At 43.9% G+C, this 22,675-nt stretch overlaps 1 long non-coding RNA gene across 1 annotated transcript in view; it reads right to left on the bottom strand.

The window, feature by feature from the left end:
- Nucleotides 1-10,411: 10,411 nt before the first annotated feature.
- Nucleotides 10,412-22,675, bottom strand: part of LOC106738291 (uncharacterized) — a 36,050-nt gene continuing 23,786 nt past the window's right edge. Inside the window, exons 3-5 of the long non-coding RNA XR_002089409.2 lie at nucleotides 21,389-21,490; nucleotides 20,574-20,953; nucleotides 10,412-10,783 (exon numbers count right to left, since the gene is read on the bottom strand). This is a non-coding gene — a long non-coding RNA (uncharacterized LOC106738291). The remainder of the gene's footprint in view (nucleotides 10,784-20,573; nucleotides 20,954-21,388; nucleotides 21,491-22,675) is intronic.

The raw sequence follows: 22,675 nt of genomic DNA, 5'->3' as shown, positions 1-22,675 counted from the left end.
AGCTGGTAATGTCCCTCTGTTCTTTTCTTAATGGGGTGATAACCACTGTGTTATCAATTCCCTGCTGGGCTGGTCAGGAGGTGGAACTCCTCCCTAATCAGAACATCTTGCCAGGGCCCGGCCACACCCCCCTTAGCTCAGCACTGTGGAAGGGAAGGGAGGGCTGCTCTAGCACCTGCCCCCCCAGCTTCTAGCCTGAGCCACTGCAGGCATATGCCTGCAGTTCTGGGATGTTTGTACAGTTACAAACTGATTCAGCCTAGCCAAGTTAGACTAATCTGCAAAGATTGAATCAATTCAGGCACAGGCTTTTTGAATGTCTGTCCCTAGCCTACGTGATAGGATACGTTTTGTGTTCTCACATGCTGCACACAGTAAATTTACTATGTGAAACACCTTCATTTGGATATAACCATCCAGCTAGGATCAATTGTGTCCTCTGTTGTACAGATGCACCAGGGTACAGATGAAGACTGAGCAAGGGGTGTAGGAAGTAAGAGAAGAATTAAGAGAGTGCAAGTAAATGGACCAAGCTGACATTCTATTCCAAATACAACAGCTCCAAACTGATGTGGACCACTTGATCTGGGGACATATCTAGCACCTCTGTCCACTAGCATACATACTAGCCTGAGCAGTATATTTTACCTGAGCTTGTATTTTGCTCTGTTGTAGAACAGCAGCAAACTACAGCAACTCACATTGAGAAATCTTGCCCTGAACAACAGGAGTTCTAGAGCTCAGTATTTGCCAGAATCCATGCTACCCTTCACAGCACCAACCAGGATAGGATTTATTCCTTTGGATCTTGTACAACTATCCAGTGAACTGATAACTGCTAAGGTGATGTTTGGAACACCTGGTCATTTAAACTGTTGTATGGAGTGTCCTGGTGAATTTCTGTTCTGAAACCCAAAAGACTATTTAACCTTTAAAGTTCTTCCTCCTTGTGGCAGGGTAGAAGTCATGCCCTGTCCTGAAATAGAAAAGGGCAAGGGAGCCACAGATATGGAGAGTCTTACCTAAGGGTTGAGAACCCTAGTAAAGCATACAAGGTAAGGATGCAACTCTAATTGATTTTGCTGGGTGCCACGGGAGGAAGATCAGATGGATGGGAAACTACTGGATAGGCTCCAAGCACTGACCTGGAAGTTAAAGCACTGGAGCCAGGAGAGTGGAGTTTCCCTGGAGAGGGGAGACCAATGAGCAGGAGCTCATAAAGCTGTGTGGAGGCACACCAATTTTTCAACCCCAGTCAGGGTCAGCATTTTGGGCACAAGAGAATAAACAAGTCTTGCATGGGTAGACTGTGTATATTCCTACAGAAAGCTTCAGACTTTCACACTTCTATAGAACTGCAGAAATAAGAAGAGAGCTGTGTTCTTGTCCTTGGACCTCTGAAGTGGTGCCATGCTCTGTCTGCATCCTAACCTTAGGAGGAACATAGGCATGGACGTTCTGAAGGGGTTACAACTTTGTATTTTATGAGCTACTTCATGGAACAAAATGCTTTGATTTTATATTCATTAGATTTTAATTGCTCTTTAAGTCTTTATTTCCTGTGGAGAGCCTGAAACACCACTTGGTAAAGAAAAATAATATTTACTACCAGTGAGGGAATAATTATAATTTATTGAGACACTGTGCAGCTAAATACCTGGTTAGATTTCAGGGGCAGATACATATTTCACCTCTGCTTGCAGATGGATGCAGGTAGCATTACAGAAAGTAAAGGCATAATGTCTAACAAGGCCTCATATAAACCCTATGTAATATTATGTTATCAGACTAGAATGAAAGGATAATTCCTATTGCTGCTGGTTGCTGAGGTGACTATATGAACAGAGTAACAAGAGTGCATCTGTAACTTTTCTGTAACTGAGGTAGCATGTTATACAGTGCAGCTATAGGTAAGTGTTAATTGCTTTATTACATTTAAATAACAGCTATCCCTGGAATATTAGAGGAAAACAAATCAACACAAAACTGTCCTCTCAAAGCATGAGCCTGTTCTTAATACTGCTCATATTCCAAGTCAGCTTCAACAAGTGGCATACAGCCAAGGTGAAGAGTATATGGCCTGAGCTCATCGTCCCAGGGGAAAGGGAGTAGGCTGGAGGAAGCAAACTATATTGAACAATACGTTCTGGCTGAGTGAGCTCTCTTTTTACCAGTCTAATATGACACAGCTTGCTATGGTTCATGATCTGTTTCCATGTCTAGTGATTTCTATTATCGAAGCAGCACTGAAATTGCTCACAAGCAAAATCAACTGCTAGCATTTTCATTCTACCTGAGAATAGCCTTTTCTGTGTTATCAATGCTTTGGGATCATCTTGTAGGGCAGACCTCCAAATCTTAGGAGCTTTGTATTAACTGAAATCTTGGATGCTTTGTTAATCTCAAAATATATGGTAAGGGGGTTTCTATGACAACTTAATTTCCAAAAGATTCACTCTTGCCAGTCATTCCAGGGACATTCTATACTGTCCTCAAGCTGCATTTTACCTGGGGCACCCATGACATATTAAAGAATCCTTTATTTAGCTATGCTGGCATAAATATTAATCTTTGTATGCATGGGCACATTGCATGCATGGATCCAGGATTTTGTAAAAGTTGGTGTGGGACCAGCAACCTGCACCGCAAAAGTGACTGCACACTTGATCCCAGACCATGCCACATGGAAGCAGCAGCCAGGATTTCTAAGTCACCATATCAGGTAAGCATCTCCCTCACTCTCAGTACCCTGCTTCTCTCCTCCCATTGCCCACATTTACCCCTACCCTCAACCACTGCTGCTGCTGTCCCTGGCTGCCCTGGTGGTAGGGGAAGCTCCATCCTCAGAATAAAGTTACAGAAGACGTTGTTTAGAAATATCCTCATCTGACCCCTCATGCAATAACGGGTCAGATTTTCACTCGATGGGCTGTTTTTTAAGCAGTCTGCAACCGTGCACTTGTGTTTGGTCATGGCTATAGACCACTTTCTGAGGCCAGATCAGGCAAAAATCATCACTTCTGTCTGCACCCTAAGATTAGGGACAGATATTACACATAAACCGGTTTAAGTGATCAGAAACTGGTTTAAACCTGTAACAGAACAGATGTCCAGTGCACATAAACCAGTTTGAAAATGGCTGAAACTGGTTTGAGATAAACCTGGTTGAATGCAGGATCAGACTTTACTGATTTAGGTCACACCAGTTTATGCAATGTCTGTCCCAGACCCCTTGCTGGTTAAGATAAATCATCCCAGCACACTCTCTGGGCTGGGCAGGGCTCTCTGCTCCATAGCAGGGCTGGCCCCTCCCCTCTGCTCCCTATCTGGAGCTCCAGCAGAGACTTGCAGGCATAGAGCATCTGCCTGGCTTCTCCCTGCTAAGCAAGGACTATTCCCCTCTCCCCTTTGTTTTACATAGACACCTCAGCATTAGCTAGCAGACCGCATGCTGGCTAGAGTCCATGCTGTAGGAGAGGACAGAGACAAACAGGCTTTTTGGAGCTAATCAACAGGTATTTCCTTCCTTGGAAACAGTGTTTAAGAAGAGCTGTTTAAGAACAGCTCCATTAGTTAATGGAGAGAGGCTTTGTTTCCTTAATGAGTTGATAAACACTGGGTTAGGGGTGATAAACATTCCCCGCTGAACTGCTTAGGAAGGGGTAGGAATACTAAGAGCTTCCTGCAGGAGTCTGGCCATGCCCCGCCCTCAGCTCAGTCCTGTGGAAGCAAAGGGCAACCTGCTCTAGCGCCCCCAACCTTCTAGCCTGAGCCACTGCAGGCATGTGCCTGCCTTTCTGGAATGAAAAGGGAATGTCTATCCATCGCCAAATTGGTTCAAGCTTTGCAGTTTGGACTAACCTGCAAAGATTGAATCAGGATTTTTGAATGTCTGTCCCTAGCCCAGAAGCCTGTTTGCTGCTTCCTCCTGCAGCAGGTGGGGAGGAGGGAGAGGGGATGCGACCTCTCCACTGGACCCCTTCTAGATCTGCTCCTGTTTGTATATGTCCTTTTGGGGGCAATTCACACAGTGAGGCCTTTCTACTTGCAGAATTATCCCCTCTTTTCTTCCATCCTCTCAGGCTTATTTGTCACTGACTAACTGTGCACTGTGACATATGTCATTCACCTTGATTTGGCATTTTGTTCCTGTTCACGTGAAGGTTCTTTTCCTTGATGTGCTATAGAGTATGATACAGTTCCTTGCTGAGGTGTTCATCATTTTTGCTCCAAATCAGCACATCCTGAAAGATCAGACATATGATGCACGGGCACTGGTGAAGCCAATGTGGATGGAACCTGTTTAATATGCAGAGCTCCACACTTAGGCTAAGCTTTTCAGTGGGAGTTAAGTGTATAACCTTTGGGAAGCTGGGCCTTAGTGCATTACATGGGATGACAATTCTGTACAAAGCTGACAATACCTTTCTGTTCTGAAATTTAGACATAACTCCTATTTTCACCAAGTAGCATTTGATAGCCTTAGTTAAATCTTCTGGATTTGTACAAATTCTCAATTGTTTGGTTTTATTACAGTAATCATACAGTATGTTTCTGTGTGAATTCATTGATAAGATCCGTCACCATTCAGTTAATTTTTTACTGAATCCCTCACTGCTAACGCAGTGTACATCTTTTTGCCATAGTGTAACTAGAGGGTGCAGCAGGGGTACTAGCCCCAGGTGCCGACTTAGAGAGGGCACCCAAATGATGCCCCTCCTCCCCCATCCCTGTTGCATCTGGAGCAGCCCTGAACCACCCAGCCTTAGGGATAAAGCTGAAGCAGCTCCACACTGCCTAGCTATAGGAGCTGACTGCTGGGACAGCAGGAGCAGCAGAGGCCTTTGAGTCCCAAGGGCAGGTAAAACCTTGCAATGGCTGGGGGGTGCAGGGCTGCTCCAGCTCAGCTTCTGGGGTCCAGTGGCAAAGTGCTGCTCCTGCTGTGTACTACACTCATTTCCTACAACTGGAAAGTGGGGGCTTATCCAGCTGGGCTCCTATGGCTGGACTACCCGTACTGCTCCAGATATGGCAAAAGGAGTGCTTACAACCCTCCCCCTCACCTAAAGTTTTGCCTCAGGTGAAAAATTGATTGCTATACATCAGGTCTTTTTGTCATCCTATTGCTTCATGCTGCTTGATAAAAAGTATGAGAGAAAGGAGTCCTGGGAGAAACAAATCTTAATTTCTGGGTCTCCTACATATAATATGAGTCAGAGTTACAAAATTTTATACATGTGGTAAGAGTTATGTTGATTAGAAAGCAGGGTAGATATGTACCTTTATAGACTAACTAAATAAGATATATAGAGAATGAGCACAAGCTTTCATGAACCCAAATTCACTTCAACAGATGCAGTGAAAGGACATGCACAAAGTAGAGTATAAGGAGAGAGAACTCAGAATACAAAGAGGGGAGTGCTAGCAGAGAAAAGCAAATGAGCAGTAAACCCATAAGAACAAAGGGGGTTAATTAAGTGACTACGGTTATATCTAGATCCCTAACCTAGGAGATTACAATAGATCATAAACTGAGTACGAGCCAACAATGTGCTCTTGTTGCAAAAAAAGCCAACACCATACTGAATTATATTAACAGGAGTATCACTTGCAAATCAAGGGAAGTAATTCTTCTACTCAACTCAGCACTGACGAGGCCTCACCTGGAGTACTGCATCCAGTTTTTGGCCCAACACTTCAAGAAGGATGTGGACAGTTTGGAAAGAGACCAGCACAGAGCAACAAAATGATTAGAGACCTGGGAGGCAAGACCTATGAGGAAGGCCTGAAAGAACTAGGGTTATTTAATCTGGAGAAGAGCAGACTGAGGGGGAATTTAATGACAGTCTTCAAATAGCTGAAGGGTGATTACAGAGTATGGGTTTTTTTCCAGGACTGTAGGGGCAGGACAAGGAACCACGTAGGAGATGTGGAAGAATTTTCTATGAGGGTGGTCAAGTACTGGAAGAGGCTAAAGAGAGAAACTGTGGAATCACGAATGACACTGGTGGCTCGGAGGGCACGGCGGCACTGAAGACAGCAGAAGCGCAGCGGCGGTAAGTGGGCAGCTCCTGCAGACGCCACCAGTGCGGTCAGTGGCGGGCGGGGAGGGGGCTGGTGAGCACTGACCAGGGGTCTGCAACCACCCACAGATGCCGCACGCAGTGTTAGCGGTGGCCAGTGGCAATTGCTGACTGCCAGCAGTGTCGATGGTGGCGGTGGTGAGCGGTGACTGCCTGCAGGCACTGCTGACAATGTTGGCAGCACCTTTTCATAGGGGGCGAACCGCCACACTCAGGGGGTGCATGTGCACCTGCGTGCACCCCCTACGCGTCGCCACTGTGTGGAATCTCCATCTTTGGAAGTTTGCAAGAGGAGGTTAGACAGATACTTGCCTGGGATGATTTAGTTAGGGATGATTCTGCCTTGAGCAGGAGGCTGCACTAGATGACCTTCTGAGGTCCCTTCCAGCCCTGCTTTCCTAAGATTCCTGTAATCTGTCTAAGCTGTGCTTGGCACAGTACTGGAGTTGGAAAGGAGACCACAGGTGAGTATATGCTACCTTTATGCACCCTGACTAGGCATGTTATCCTCAGCACAAGTCAAAGCAATGGCAGTATTGGCCATTAGGGGTGCTGTCCTAGCAGCTGTGATTTACTGGATGGTAGTAGCACTACAGCTACATACATTTCCCCCACCCTGTCCTTTTTACACATAGGGTCAGGAAGTTATAGATCCATGGGAAAATCTCTGGTAGGCAGCTAAACTGGCAACTAGCACAAGGTATCCATGATAATTGAGGGGGAACAAGGATTTACCTCATAGCAGATAAATCTATAAAGATTTCTAGTTTAAGCCATCTTTCATTGTGCCTTGTCACCATTACTCTATGTCCTTGGTGCTCAACCTGTCCAGCCACGTGGGCCACATGAGTGGCACAGAACTGGTCTGTAGGCCAGATCCAGTCCAGGATTGGCAAGTGGAGTCAGTCTGTCAGTATGCTGGCATGATCTAGTGTGCAGGCCCATGTCATCTGGCCTGCAGGATTCCCCACAGATCCAAAAATTTGGTAGCATGGGAGCAGCAATTAATGCTGCCAACACTACCCTGTCACTATATTTCTGGCTCTGTAGAAAGACCTCAGAAACCACAGAAAATCTCAGGAAAAAAAGAAAAAAACTCAGCCTTTTCAACACTACTTAACACTCCTATTATGCTGGAGGGGAGGGCTAGGATTCAGAGACCTCAACAAATTGGAATTCTGGACCAAAAGAAATCTCATGAGGTTCAATAAGGAGAAGTGCATAGTCCTGCACATAGGACAAAACAATCCCATGCACCAGTTCAGGCTGGGGACCAGCTGGATGAGCAGCAGGTCTGTAGAGAAGGACCTGGGGGTTACAGTGGACAATAAGCTGAATATGAGCTAACAGTGTGTCCTTGTTGCCAAGAAGGGTTATGGCATACTGGGCTGCATTAGCAGGAGTGATTCCAGCAGACTGAGGGAAGTGATTCTTCCCCTCTATTTGGCACTAGTGAAGCCACATCTGGAGTACTGTGTCTTGTTTTGCTCCCTCCCCCTCCTTCCCCACTACAGAAAGGATGTAGACAAATTGGAGAGAGCCCAGCGGAGGGCAACAAAAATGGTGAGGGGGCTGGGGGACATGACTTATGAGGAGAGGCTAAGGGAACTGGGTTTATTTAGTCTGGAGAAGAGAAGACTGAGGAGGGATTTAATAGCAGTCTCCAACTACCTGAAGTGGGGTTTGAAAGAGGATGAAGCTAGACTGTTCTCAGTGGTGGCAGATGACAGAACAAGGAACAAAAGTCTCAAGTTGCAGCAAGGGAAGCTTAGGTTGGATATTAGACAGATTTTTTTCACTAGGAGGGTAGTAAAACACTGGAACAGGTTACCCAGAGAGGCTGTAGAATCTCTGTCCTTGGAGATTTTGGAGGTTTTTAAGACCAATGGCTAGACAAAGCCCTGACTAGGATGATCTAGTTAGGGACAGTCTTGCTTTGAGAAGAGGGTTGGACTAGATGACCTCCTGAGGTCCCTTCCAAAGTAATTTTCTATTATTTTATTCAGGCAGCATATCCTAAAGAAACAGCATTTGTTCAAATAAAAAACAAATTCAAAAACCATTCATATTTCAACCCAGTCTGTTTTGAGGTCCCACTTGCTTTTGCAGATTTCATCAATATATAGTCTAGAAATCTGCCTGAACAGGTTTATATTTAATTCATGGAGCATGAGGATAGAACAGGGAAGGAAGCTGGTCTGGCTATTGAAGATACCACTGCACAGCCCACTCAGCTTTCCCATTTCTGTTCCTCTGACACAAGTGCAGTTCATTCTCTCTCATTTACAGCCTATCCTTGATTCAAGGACATACATCTTGTCCTTGATTTACACTAGCTCTTCAGGGAATCAAATATCCTATAGTTTCAAATAATCCATGACCAGTGGCCCCTTGACCACCATGCACACATTTGAGATACGTACTCTAAACATTTAATCCAGGCTTTTACCCTGAAAGTTTTAGTCCTACTCCCTACAAGATCTTCACATAGAAAACTTTTTGCCAGAGTTTAGATGTAGTTTCACATGACCATAGATTTATAAGTTAGAGTCTAGCTTTCATTTTTTCTCAGGTTGTAACCCAACTGCTGTGGATGGCAGTTCCTCTGAGGCCATACTTTTCTGCCTTCCACCTACTCTCTTCTGCAATCAAATGACAGAAAGGAAAAAAGGCAAAAGTAGCTGGAAACAACATTTCTGGATTCCCCAAACTATGAATTGGCCAGGGCCTAAACCAACCCACAAGGCAAGTTGGAGCAGCAAGAGACTGCTCTGACTCCCAGCAGTTGGGATAGCTGCCTTGGCATCAAACCACCAGCCCAGATTTGGTCAGTGCCAAGCACTCCAGCTTTGCCTAAGAATTGCACCCAGCTCCCCTCCCCCCCCGACACACACACACACACACACACACACACACACACACACACACACACACACACACACTCGCACGTGCTATGAAGAAGGAAAAGAAAGCGAGCCAGATAAAGCAGTTTCACATTATTAGACACTTCCATTACAGCAAGGGAATCCCCACCTCCCCTGTAAGGTCCCATTGGTCCCCCAGCATTCAGGAAGTTTTTCCATATATCTTATTCTGAGACTAAAGATAAAGCCTCAGTAGTAGCCATTAGTGTTAGCAAAGAAGTCATGTCCTTAAACTAATTTAGCCAGAGGGAAAATAAATCCCAAGAAAAAATTGGGAACTTTGAATATCTCTGAGTGCTGTTAAGCACCCAGAGAACAGCCCAAATAATGGCTGGCAACAGCAGAAGTGTTGGTGCAAGGAGAGGGAGGCTTGAGACACCAGAAGGAGGAAGAAGATAGGGAATGTGAGTAGCTTTATATTCTTCTATCATAAGCCTCTCTAGAAATTATTTTCCAATAGCCTCGTTCTCAGACATCGGAGAATCATGAAATTCAACCACCTTCCTCCCTTTTACCACGTTACACTTTGGCAGAGAACAGCAGCTCACTTGGCAGGCCTGAGTACCAAATGTTCATTTCAGTCTTGTAACAGATGGAAGACATTACACATAGGCTTGTCTGCCCTAGGTACAATCTCTGGAAGCTGAACAACAGAAGGACATCCAGCAAAACCCAATGACCACAAAATTGTTCCACATACAGGGAGAAGGAAAAAAAATCTAGAAACCAGTTACAAAGCATCTTCTTTCATATTCTAGGTCTCTGTATTAGAAAATAATTTATTAGAGCCTGCATTATTTTTAACGTTGGTTTTTGTCTCTGCTGTCATTTAAACCTAAATAATTAAAGTTTATCTCAATCTACATAGGTATATGTAGATATAATTCCTGTAGTAAGAATTAGTGCAAAAGCCATTTTGCCCGAGATTAAAAAACCATGCAAAAATACTGGGCACCACAGACATTTTCTAAGTTGTAGATGGAAAAAAAAAAAATTCACAGCTTAAATCAAAAGTTATTGGCAGCAATGACTTGCTGATACAAATTTAAGTAATAAGACCACTCAGAGGAGATTTCAATAAATTTGACCAGCACGATACTGCTTTATGAATATCCATGACAGGTTACTCAGTAGCTCTGAGACACCACCTGTCAACGTGTAGTAATAATTGGCATGCACATGACCACTGTCAACCAAAAAAAAATGGTGATAGAAGAGTACAACAAAGACTGAAAGAAATACCAAAATAAAAGCTCTGAACGAAAAATGTTTTAGCAAGAATGCTTATAAGAAAATACTGCTTTGTTGTCTCTTAAAAATCTACATTTACTGTAGATGACATTAAACTGAGGTTGACTTGCTAGTTTATTTAGTCTGAGTGAAAGTCCATGACATTTAAAAACATAAGGAATGACTGTAGTTTATTAATTAAAATTTGTTTTCTCATTAAGACAGCTTATAATGTCCAGAGTCATAAACAAGGTATTGCTTGAGAAAAAAGGCAATGGCCATTCTATTTTTCGGTAACATCATTACCTTAGGGGAGTTAATGAAATGCTGTAATTGGACAGAAGAAAGTATGGGCACCTATATAGGTCCCTGCTGTAGAGAGCACTATTTGGATTGCCTTCTGTGGGACAAATACTACATTTTAATTGAAGTTTATTTTATGATAAAAGCTCAGTTCAGGAATTCCTGAGATCCAATTACAGCTCAGCTTCTGACCTGTTGTGTAGTCCTAGGCAAGTTACTCACTTTGTGCTTCAGTTTCTGCATCTGTAAAAAGGGAATAAAGATGCTTATCACAGGGCCAGCATAATAATTAATGTGTAAAGTGCTAAACAGTTATCAGTATTAGATTGGAAATGCCCCGCAAACATTGTCTAGGTATTGTCAATCAACATAAATCAGAAACAAAGCCATTCTTATTCTCTGCAAAGTCCATTTACACTCTTCAGAATGGCATTTGGGGAACAGATAATGATGGGTCTGGGAAGCAGAGGATTGGGAATGGAGGATTGTTTGCTGGCCATCCTCCATTCCATCCACTGACCATCAAGAGCAATAAGTGCAGCCACGGCTAACAGTCTCTAGCCTTCAGTGTTAGTAGCTACTGAGCCTGAGCTGTAGAAGAAAAAATGTTCAACTCTTCATAAAATTGCCCATCTGGGCTCAGAATAAAGAGGATTACCAGATATTTCAATTTACTTACCTTGTGTTTGCCAAAATAAATCCTTTGATTTGCATCAGAAGGTACTGAGTCATTTTAAGCATTATTGTTCCTTACCCGGATCTGTAAGACTCAAATTATCTGGTGGGCAACTGGATATGAAATAGGCCAAAAAGTTCAAAATAAAGCCATCAAGTAGTGAAGAATTTAATTTGATAGTTGACAATATTCATTTTAGTTTTCTTGAGGATGACAATATTATATCTACCATGAATCCTCTAAAGCTAATCGTCTTCAAGAAATACATTTCCTGCTGCCATAGAAACAACCTTAAATGAGCCAACTGGAGATAAAAAGCAAATGTTCACCCTATTGTTATAGCCTGACAAATTAACAGATTATACCGGTGGAACAGATGAGGTAGCAAATAGGAACTGTGAACTGCCATGAGAAAGAGGACATAAGTCTACAGAGATGAATGCTTCCATGCTGAACCAAGACCTAACTTGTTCCGTCAGGTGCATTCAGATTTTTCTTAGCGGAAAACAAATAAATTATATATGATTTGGTGGGATACATAATATTAATCTAGATCAACAGATTTACTTTCATTTACATTGTCAATTTATATAAAATGCTTGATTCAGACATGAAAGCTTGAATTCAACAAGATAATTCTGTTTTTACTTGTTTTGTAGTTGCGATAAATCAGTACAAATGAGAGGAAAAGCACATCACATCGGCTGTGATCAGCATGATACTTCTACAAAAACAGAATACAAGATAATTTTGCTGTACTGTGATTAGGTTGTTCTTCTCTTCTGCCTTCTCTCTGCCACATGCAGAGCTAGGTATTGAAAGGATTGTGGGCAAGTCATTTTGCACAGCTAACACTGTAAACTCTTCAAGGTAGGGACTGATTATTATTGTGTGTTTATATTGTGCCTAGCAAAATGGGGCCCCAACACATTTGGAGCTTCTCAGTGTTTCAATATAGTAATTATTACAGTAATAACAATGGAATTATTATTTAAGGGTACAAAAGGAACTCAGATGTTTTGTGTAAGAGTCTATCACCTGGCAAGTGGGTATGCTAGGTAAGTGGGGTAGATTGTCATCACATGACTGTGGAGAGGTCAAAAGATGATACAAAACATGGGTGGGCAAAATACAGCCCGCGGGCCAGGTCTGGCCCACAAAGGAACTTTATCCAGCCTCTGGCATGTCCCTCAGCCCTGCCCAGCCCAGGCACAGGGGGCAGCCCAGGCCATGGTGCCACCAGCAGCAGGAGTAAATATTACTTGGGGGGGGGGGTTAGTGAGGTGCATGCAGTGGTGGTGCTGGGCATGGTGCTGCAGGGGTGAGGCATGGCAGTGGGGCTGGAGCAGTGGCATACGTGGGGTACTGGCCTGGCTGCATGCTGAGTGGTGCCGGGCACTACGGGATGGCGGCATCATGGTGCTGCTGCTGTCACTGGCTGCTGCGAAATTAGTTTATGGGGGCCATGCCTTGTTAGCCCTAGCCTTCTGCCACCTATGCATGGCACATGCAGTTGGTCCCACCACCCCCAGGCACGCAGCTGGGCTGGGGCAGCACAGCAGCTGGATTTCAATTCCCAGCAGTCCTGGTGGTGGCAGCTTCTTCTGGCTGCCACTGCCAGTCTCACCATTGCCAGATCCAATCCCGCTTCCTGGGCACCCCAGTCCATCTACCCCACATCCACTGCCAGGAGTGCCAGATAGAGCAGGCAGGAGAGCAGAGTCTCCATGTGGGACCTATGCAGGCAGGGTGCACTCAGCCAAGCAGATGGGATGGGGCCATCTGGGAGTGGGACAGGTAGGTAGGGCCAGGCCTGGGGTCAAAGCCAGGGCCCGGATTACAAGGCAGTGACAGCATGCCCTGGGTTGGGCCCCAGGGCAGAGCCACTTGGGGAGTTCTGGTGACCTAACGCAGGCCAGAGGGTGTGGTGCTGACCTGACCCACAACAGGTTAGTAAAACTACCTAAGTGGCCCTCTAGCCCAAATAACTGCCCAACTCTGACACAGGAGGACTGAAGAGGAACAGATTGAATCATGATAACATCACATAGATGAAGGAGAATTTCATAGCTGGAAGCTGTAGCTGGAATTACAAAAAGAGACTCCATGAATTGGCTAAAGAAAATGAATTTTGACAAATAACAACTAGTTGATCATGTTAGGCTCCTATTAAAGAAAGACAAATAGAAATAGAAAATTTGAAAAGAATGACTCAAAGAGAGGTGATAGCTGAAGAGATCTTGCAGGATAATGCTAGCAATATCAAGAAGCAATGTTTTTCTCAAATAAACAGTATTGCTTCAGGCAGCTATATGAAATAACCCAAACACCAAAAGGAAAGAATGAAAGTAATAAGGGCAGCATGAGATAATGATGACGATAAAGATATCCTAGACAGATACCCACACAACTACATATAACCAACAAAAGTGCTGCATGTTCCAAGGATGCCACCAGCTTTAAAAATATTAAGCTATTTGCCAGAGCAAATTTATTCCAACAAATAGATTATCTATCTAATATTGCTTTAGTTTTTTCTGAGCTATCCATAGGTTTACTGCATTTATTTTCCCAGCTTTCTTATTAACCCTTGATATGAAAGATATTAGCATGGAAACGCAATTAGTGTGCTATTGTATATGAGTGTGTATATGATCAGCATATTGATGAAAGAAATGAAAAAATAAGCACGAGAAATATATATAGTCAATTTAGGGTAATTTATGAGAGGAAAAAAAGTGTAAGTACATTTTCAGCTGCTTTATCATTAAAATCTGCAGTTAGCACACTGAACATAATGCCTACAATCCTAGTTTACCTTGTATAATTGACAATGGGATTATTATTGTCCCCTGCCCCCAAATATGCGGTCATTCATCTCTGACATGGCACTATTAGTCAATAAGAAGAGATGAGTTGTAGGGCTGTGCGAAACAGCACCGTTTTGTTTCAATTTCTGTTTTGCCATTTTGAAGGGACAGTATTTCATTTTGTCATTTTTTTTTAGTTTCAAAGCACTGTTCTTTTCGTTGAAACTATTTCGCTGTTTCACCCATAGGCTATAATGGGGAATCATGAAAATGCCTATAACTTTGTCATTTCTAGCCTGATTCAGATGCAAATTGCAGAGATGGTAGCCCCTTCAGAGAGCATAAAGCCTACCAAGTTTCAAGGAGATAGGTGTTGGGGTTTCTGGGAAACTGCACTTCAAGGTGCTGACAAGCAAAACTTGTGTCACTTGCTGGCAGCGGCAGCCTCCCATCATCTGGGAGCCTCCATTCCCAGGAGGGCTGTGGGGGTGTGCCAGACTCCTTCCGGAGGTGTGAACCCCTGGATCTACGTTTGGGATGACAGGAGGCTGCCACCTGGGAGCAGCGCTCAGCACAGCCCGTGCCCAGCACCAGAAAGATTGGTGCTGCCGCTGGCTCCAGGCAGCAGTCTCCTGTCATTCTGAACGCAGATCCAGGGGCGTGCAAATCTGGGGGCCCACACCCCCAGCAGTCCGGCAGTGCTAGGAGAGCAGGTTGAGCTCCGTGGGGCTGGTGGAGCCACTTGGACCATAGCCCTGGCTCTCCCCGCCTCCCAATACCAGGCTGTGCTCTGAACAGCTGCACAAGACCCACAGAGCTCAGCCTGGCAGCAGGAGGCAGAACGCAGCCCTGGCTCTCCCACACCTACCACTGCTGGGCTGAGCTCTGTGTGGCTAGTGGAGCTGGTCAGAGCGCAGCCCTGGCTCTCCCCAACTTCCCGCTACCAGGCTGCACTCTGAGCGGCTCTGCCAGCCTAACAGAGCTGAGCCTGGTGGTGAGAGGTGGGGGAGAGCCACTGGCCAGGGCTACACTCTGAGTGGCTCTGCCACTGGCTCTCCCTCCGCCTCCTGTTGCCAGGCTGAACTCCGTGGGGCTAGCATTGCTGCTAGGAGCGCAGCCCTGGCAAGCACAGCCCAGTGGCTGGAGGCTCTGCAGCCCCACGGAGTTGAGCCTGGCGGCCAGAGGTGGCGGGAGTCAGAGAACCAGTGGCAGAGCCACTTGGAGCACAGCCCTGGCTCTGAGCACAGCCCTGGCCAGTGGCTCCCCTACCTCCGACTGCCAGCTCTGACTGCCACATGTTCAGCTCTGTGGGGCTGTAGAGCCTCCCCCCACCAGGCTGTGCTCACCAGGGCTGCACTCAGAGCCAAGGCTGCGCTCCAAGGGGCTCCGCCAGCCCCATGGAACTGAGCCCAGTGGCAGGACAGCCAGTGGCGGAGCCGCTCGGAGTGCAGCCCTGGGGAACATAGCCCGGCGGTGAGAGGCTCCGCGGCCCCACAGAGCTGAGCCTGGTGGTGGGAGGCAGGGGAGAGCCACTGGCCAAGGCTGCACTCCGAGCAGCTCTGCCACTGGCTTTCCTGACGCCTCCCACCACCAGGCTCAGCTCCATGGGGCTGGTGGAGCCACTTAGAGCGCAGCCCTGGCTCTCTCCCGCCTCCCGCCATTGGGCTGCTTTGAAACTTGAAATGTTTTGAAACTTTCAAAACATTTCGAGTGTCCTCATTTCATTTCAAAACTGTTTCAAAGCCTTTTGTTTCATTTCGGTTTCACTGTTTCAAGCTCAAAACACGTTGAAACAGCTTCGAAACGAAACACTTGTCAAAATTGTATACAGCCCTAATGAGTTGTATCATTTTCAGTGCGTGTACTCCCTGCTCTCTCAGCCTTGTTCAATACAGCTAAAGGGGTTGAGCTCCTTAAGCAATGTATAGTACAGACTGAGAGGAGGAAACGAGAGGAAACAGGGTGACGTTCAAGGCAGACAGGATTGAAGTGAGGATTATAAATTAAGAATACAACTAGCAGAGCTGGAAAAAACAGTATTGTTTCCATTTAACTCAGTTGTAATATTCATGTGCTTGAAGTACATGCTTTATCCCTGCTTTATGAGGACATAAGAGTTTTGCTAGATTCCCAGTGGTTTTAGATGGTCATATTACATTAGTGACCAAACACCTTTTTTCCATTTGTTTCTTGCCTGAAATGTGAGACCTTTTCTTTGGAGTGTAGATCTCATTACTATTATCCATGCTTTAGACATCACACATTTTATAACAACAGAATAATAGGAAAACAGGGCCTCAAGAGGTCGCTTAGTCCAACCTGCTGCTTAAGCAAGGATCATCCATGTCTAAAACAATCCCGAAAAGTGTTAGTCTAACCTGCTCTTAAAAACTTCCCAAAATGGAGGTCCAACAACCTCTCTAGGTAATCTGTTTCAATGCTTAACCACCTTTACAGTGAAAAAGTCCTTCCTAATATTCAACCTAAATTCCCCTTGCTGCAATTTAAAATCCTTACTTCTTGTCCTGTCTCCTGTGGCCTCACCTTCATGTGCCATAGTTTCTGTGGAGAATTCTGCTTTTTCCTGCATCACTCTCACTTGCTGGTAAATTTTACCCCATCCCCCTGGAACTGAGACTCTATTTCATCTAGCGCTATAATACCATTATTTCAGTAATCTGTCTTTTTTTCCCCCTTCACTTATGTTGAATAATTACTTGTGGATTTCTGGAAGCTTTCCCTAAAAGAAAGGGAAGGGAAAGGAGATAGCCCACCCAGAAAGCTACAGCCTTATCTTGGTCATACAAGTCGCCATGTGTGTGCTTTGTAAACAAGGCATGAATCCAAATTAAAAAAAAAAAAGACAACAGCAAGTTTGATCAAAGGAGCTTTATAGAACCTAACTGAATATATAGGGCACCTACACATATGCAGAGAGGCTGCTCTGACACAGTGTAATTACAATGTATCAGAGCAGACTCAATTGATTAAGTCTGCTGGAAGGTGGTAACTACTGCACTCCAGCAGACTCCAGAGTTGCATGTGTCAGTGTCCCTACACTGAAACATGGCAGCTCAGGTGAGCTTTAGTTAAAGTGCCCCCACCACAATTTTTCAGCATGGGGCTGCTGATACACATGATGCTCTAGGCACTTTAATAAGAGTGGCTCTGAGAGTCACTCTAGTTAAAGCGCCCCCCGCCACTCCCAGAGCATGTCTATAAACACCCTTAGTTCCCCTAATTTTCCAAACTTTTGATACATTCACAGCTGATTTCTGGATGAACTATAGCAAATAAATAACTTTGTTTAAAAATAACTGTATTTCATACTACTAGAAAAATGTTTAATTCCTTTATCTACCATGCTTTTCCCCTCCTACAACTGATATATGTTAAGCATTCAGTTTAAGTAGGAAACCTCTGCTCTTTCCACAGAAGTGAAAGGAGTACTGCTGTCAGATAGGTGCAGTTAAAGCCTCACATTAAAGAACCACTAAAAATGGAAGAGTTATAGATATAGCTTTGGCCTGACTAGCTAGTACACAAGATGCACAAAGCATAGCAGACTCAGACCTTCCACTTAAGGTCCACTGTATAATTCATGACAGCCTCTCTGATATTTCATTCTACCAGGTTACTTCATAGATTATCCATTTAGAGAGAAAAACAGTGGAAAACTAGAACCTACATTCGATTGATTTTACTGACTCCTGAGTTAGATTGCACTAAAAACAGAACTATCGGAGAGGATGCTTAATTGTTTCATACCTAATAGTTCAAGAATAAAATATTATGGTGATTGCAATGAATGGTTTGAAGTACAAAAAAGAGAGATGCTTAAAGGGACAGGGCAAGAAATACTACTTGCTATATTTATGCCAATGTATATTAAGCTTTAATTGGAAATCTCCTAATGATCTAAAAATAGACTCAACTTGCAAATTATGCACATAATTAGTCTCTGGAACACCATGCCCCTATTGCATTTACCAGCTTCCTCTCCTCGACCCCATCTTTTCCCCATGACTTGCTATACTCACAAGTTGTGTCTTTTCCTAAAATAGACTATAAACTCCTTGGGCAGTGGACTGCCTCTTATTATATGGTATGCATACAAAGAGCCTGGGCAATAGCCCTCAATCCTAATGGGTTCTCTGGGCACTATATAACAATTCATTATGGTAGGAAGGGCACTTGAAACCTTTAAAAAAGCTATTCACGCAGTTTGCATTCTTACCACTCATGAGGACACGGAGATTTACGAAGGCACCTAAGCAAATTAGAACAAGGCTCATTGAAAGTCATTGAAACCAGTATCTTTAACTCAATTAAGTGCTTTGAAAAAATTCCACCTGTCAACAATAGGATCAGTTATGTCTCCCCATCTTGCCCTTATTGAGCGTGTTTGATTATGTGCGCACTGCTCCTGGCACTCAAAGTTTTGCCTTAAAGACACCCAAAGCCAAATCCTACAATTGTTATTGATCTATAAACTTTGTGGAAGTTGCTCTATTGAAATCAAGTGCAAAGTATTACTCACTTATGGAAATATTACTTGGAAGCATATGGTTTTCAAAATCACACTCACTATGTACTGTGATCCCTTTGCCTGGGTTGTCAGTGGTAGCAAGTTAATCTGGGCCTCTGGCTTCAAAACCATGAGTCTCTATCGCATTGATCCTCAATCAGTGTGGGGTACGGTGAGATCCTTTTAAGGGTGTTGCACAATGTTAGCACTGTTAGGTATACACACATGATTCACAAGGTAAACCCAGAGTTCTCACATAGGAATCTATAACGTTAAAAAAATTCTGACCTGTTGTGGTTTTTCTTAGTTCTTTGCAACAAAACAATTCCTCTATTATTTTCCACAGTCAAAAAAAGAGTAAAAACTAAGAGCTAGTATTTTCTGAGGGGTGCCTCAAATCTAAAAGGTTAAGAACAAGTGACCTATAGATTTGGGTCTGAAGGCTCTCAGGGCATGCCAGGGCTCTACTGTACCCTGTTTGAGAATCACTGCTCTAGGTAGCCCATCCAGGGCCGTACTCTTCAAAGGTAGTTTACAGTTACCTAATAGCATCAGACTAGGATCAGCACAAGGAACATTTGACATAGTTTGATGATATTGCTTCTATGACTACATTGTTTCATTTAAAAAACTCTGGAGCCGCTGTGAGACACAGACCTTTTCCCGATAGCTCTGAAATTAACTTGCTTAGAAAAAAGAGCACAGGGTGAGATGATGAGCATGTATCAGAGGTTTCTTTAGTACTTACTTCAGATTATTAGTATATATTAGGATGTGTGGCAATTTCCATTCTTCAAGAAAAGAGTTTAAAATATATTAGCTTTGCCTGGTTACAAAGTACCATCAGTCTGACTAAATGCTGTGTAGTCTCTAAAACAGTGGCAGGGGGCTGGGCCTGGCCCTGCCCAGCAGCTGGAGCAGCAACCAGTGAGTAACCGTGACGGGCTGCTCCCGTCATGGCCTCTCAGAGCAAGAACCCCTTCCCAGCAGGGGCGGCTGCACTGTGGAGCGCTGCAGGGACCTTGCTAGGCTCTGGCTCGCTCAGGATTCTGGCGCTGCCACGTGCAGCCGGCTGCAGCTCTGCCAGCCCTGCAGCGTAGCCCCTCACTGAGAAGGAGCTCTCACTCCCCTGCAGTATGACAGGGGCTGCTGCCCCTAATAAGGGCCCTGCCACCTCTTGCTGCAGCAGGAGGGAGGAGGCATGGCTAGGCAGGAATGGGTTATTCCTCCTCCCTCTGGCGGAGGGGACAGCCAGAGGTCTATTCTGGGTAGGGAGCAAAGGGGGGAGTACGGGCAGACCTGGCTCCAGTCCCTGCTGGTGGCACAGGGAGGGGTAATTAAATATGCCCACATTGCCTCAGTGCAGAGAGCATGTTTGTTCAGTTACAAGCCAGTTCAGCCTAGGCAGGTTAGACTAACCTGAAAAGGTTGAATCAGTTCAGGCTGTGGCTTTTTGAATGTCTGTCCCTAGCCCTTCAAAGTCTCATCCTCTGCTGACCAGTCATTCTGGTCTCTTGTCCACAGGAGCCAGTGGTTAGTAATCTGATACTTGCGAGCTCATGCCACCCATTAATTATCTTTTAATTCCTTTGTTAGTAAGTGCATCACCACTGGTCCACGTAATAACTTGGCCTTTATTTATACTGTGTTGCCAGACACATTTATCATCATTCTATTGATCTTCATTTATCTCCTATCAATTAACGAGTTTATTCTCATTCAGTTGGTCATTGTTTATATTCCATGAATTAGCACATACCATCATGTAATTAAACCTTATTTACATTCAATCAATTAACAAGTTTATTGGCATTTTATTAACCAATTCTTTTATATTTCATTAATCTACTTGTTGGTCATCCCTCAATCCTTATTTATACTTCAACAACAGGGAAGTTCATCACGTTCCCATTCCTCATTAACCCTTCTGTGGACAGGTCACTTCACTCGTTGGCTCCTCTACCAATTACCCAAATCTATCATCCCTGTAAGCAAGCACTTTGAATTTTTTTGACTTACTGGTCCGGGAAGCTCTTTTCCTCTGCTGTGGCTCTCTGTGCCGCTTCTCTTGAGGAGGGGTTTGTTGTCACCTGGTCCAGCTTTGTCCCTGGCTTCCAGCACTATCTCCATGCCTCGCATGGTTTGAATGAGCTCAGCTCCTCTTGTGCTTCCCCTCTCCAGGGAAGTTCATTGTGCTAGTGGCCCCTTTTGGCTTCTGGCGGAACTCCCAATGGCCCACAGCAGCTGGGACAGACCAGAGGGAATGCATTCATCCTCGGGTTACCAGCTGCACAGCTCCGGTTATTGCGCTGTTGTCCCAGGGTCCAACAGTAAGTTTCTTTGCAGGCTCTGGTCTGGCAGGACAGCCTGGATCATAATACGGCCCAAAAACATGTGCCCTGTTACAATGGGGTATTAAAAATAGCTTCTCAAAAGTTTGTATATATATAAAACATCCTATTATACCATAGGTCTTCCAAATACATTTATAACCTCCAATAAAATATACTTTAAGTACTTTACAGAAATATTTTACTCGGTATAATATATTTTTCTATTAAGCAAATAGTTTTGTCAGGAATAAGATATAGAAAAAGGAATATTTTCTGCTTTTTTGGCTAAGACAGATATTTTGCAAGAAGTAGCTAAAATGTTAGTAGGCCTCGGGATGAGATCACTTCATGCAATGCCTTTTCAAAGACTATCTAGGGACATGCTGTGGTTTTGAAAAAGTCCACATTAATGTAAGATCTGAACTAATAATCTTCTAGGTCATCTGTCTCAAAGGATTAGTAAGAATCAATAAGTAATTACCTATATGATTTAGAACCCACCTGGTACCATGCAGTGGTGAGAAAAGCACAACCACAAATTGGAGTATAGATGGAGATTCTGAAATTTTCAGGACAAATTCAGTTCATGTTGATTCACATAACCTATGGGGTTAATTGACTAATTTGAAACAGAAGAAGTAAGGAGACAAATTGTTACTTGCATATGGAGATAAAGGTATGCATTAGTGAAAGGATGTTGGCCACTCAGCCCTGCCCCCGCCCCCAGGCTCACGTTTGTCCTGTCAGTGATTTAGCATCTCTATGTTCAGTTTAGAGCCTCAAACCTGTGTTATTAGTAAACTATGACAAATCTAAGCCAGAAATTTGTGCTAGCGTGATGTCAGTTAGCATGTGTTTTTTATGAAAGTTTATATCAGCAATAAACCTTAGCACATATATACTCATGCTGCCAAAAAGAGTGCTTTCACCAGGATAGCTTATATCATTCAAGGAACTGGTATGTGCTGCACTGTCAAGAACAAGCTGCATCTCCACTAAGATGATTTCCTGATTCAGTGACACCAGAAACATTATACTAACAGACCCTTTCTAGCATAGATTAGACCTACTTCTTTAATGTTTTATTTTTTATACATTTTTGGTAAGTTTAACCCAACTGCCTGGGTGCTTCAAAATCCTGAAAGCCTTTCCAAGATTTACCCACCATGATAGCTATATTTTCTTTGAGCAGGATTAAAGGACACTTTGGTGAAGACCATAGCTGAGCTTCCACAATTGCTAATCCCTAGGGATCCACACTGGTGGAATTTTTTTAAATCTAGCACAGACACTGCCCACAAATGACACAACTGAAAACAGCAGAGCAAAGGGTAGGAATAGGAGGAAAAAAATATCACACCATCACTGACACATGGGGAGCATTGCAGAAATCCAGAAATAGACACAAATATCTCCCTGAAAAAACAAAACACATATGGAATTCACTGATTTCAAATACCTCAAACATCTGAAGCATTCATAAAGCCCAGTTATAAGTATATAAATGGATAAGTTCTATTTCTAGAGCTGTCAATACAACACATTTAATGATCACTAATAATTAATAGTGCTAATAATTTTATGCATGATATTAGGCAAAAGCAAAGACTATCATGTACCGAGAGGAAAACCTGCTTACAGTCAGATATTACAGTACAAAACCAAGGTGGCTGAATCTTGTATCATTTGATTTCTCTAAATATCTGCCTGAACTGCAGTTGCTTGCTTGATTAAAACAAGCTACAAGAACAACTACTGGTAAGTATTTATCAAACTTTCTATAATCTA

Source organism: Alligator mississippiensis, chromosome 3 (genome assembly GCF_030867095.1).
Source record: "Alligator mississippiensis isolate rAllMis1 chromosome 3, rAllMis1, whole genome shotgun sequence".
NCBI classification, from domain to species: Eukaryota; Metazoa; Chordata; order Crocodylia; family Alligatoridae; genus Alligator; species Alligator mississippiensis.
This window is presented reverse-complemented; position numbering and strand designations above follow the sequence as displayed.